Source organism: Saprolegnia diclina, assembly GCF_000281045.1.
Source record: "Saprolegnia diclina VS20 unplaced genomic scaffold supercont1.193, whole genome shotgun sequence".
Taxonomy (NCBI): domain Eukaryota; phylum Oomycota; class Saprolegniomycetes; order Saprolegniales; family Saprolegniaceae; genus Saprolegnia; species Saprolegnia diclina.
In genome coordinates this window covers 32,537-33,320 of record NW_008246260.1, presented here as the reverse complement: position 1 = coordinate 33,320, position 784 = coordinate 32,537, and positions in this window count along the sequence as shown.

Sequence of the window (784 nt, the reverse complement as noted above, 5' to 3'; positions counted from 1 at the left end):
TCCAGGTATGTAGACTACTCGGTCGCGACGAAAAATGTTTTTCAGTTGCTATGTGTACTTCCGCCGTCTCCAATGTCGAAACGGCAAAAGTCTCATCTGAGCTCGGGGCGCCGCATCATTCGGAGGGGGTGCATCAAGGTCACCTTGACCTTGCTTTTTGTTTTCATATGTCTTTAATTTTCTACATTACTGGACTTTTATGAGGATGGAGCTCCTCCTTCGATGTCACTGGTAATGAACCTTGCACGTTGAGAGGTACTAGTACAAGCGTTGCTTTTGATGGCCAGTGACTCGGGTGGCGTGGGGCTGAGTGACGCGCGAAATACTCGGTCGTTTCGCTCAAGCCAAAGCGTGTATCACCTTGACCTTGTTGTCTACAGTGACGTGCAATGCAAGAATGCAATCTGTGTTTGTTCGACGTGAAACACCAGGTCCGTGTCGTGGTCGCTCGTCATTGTTAGGGCATCCACACCGGTTGGTTTTTTACCCGAGGTCTTTTACGGATAAGGCCATTTTGTACGGATATCTATTTTCACCCAACTCTTACGGACTTTGAAAAAACTTTTCGCTCGCACCGGTTGGTCTTTCGTGGTTTTTTGGTCGGCCTCCAAAAAACCGCGAAAAAACTTTGTGGCCGCCAGGTGATTTAGACGGACCTCGAGAGGCAAAAGTCTTTTAGATCGACCTTTTTTTACAAAGACCTTGACGCCAAGACGCGTGATCTCAGTCAAGTCCTGCTGGAAGGTAGCGATGATGGCGCGGACGTCGGCGTGGTTCTGTATCG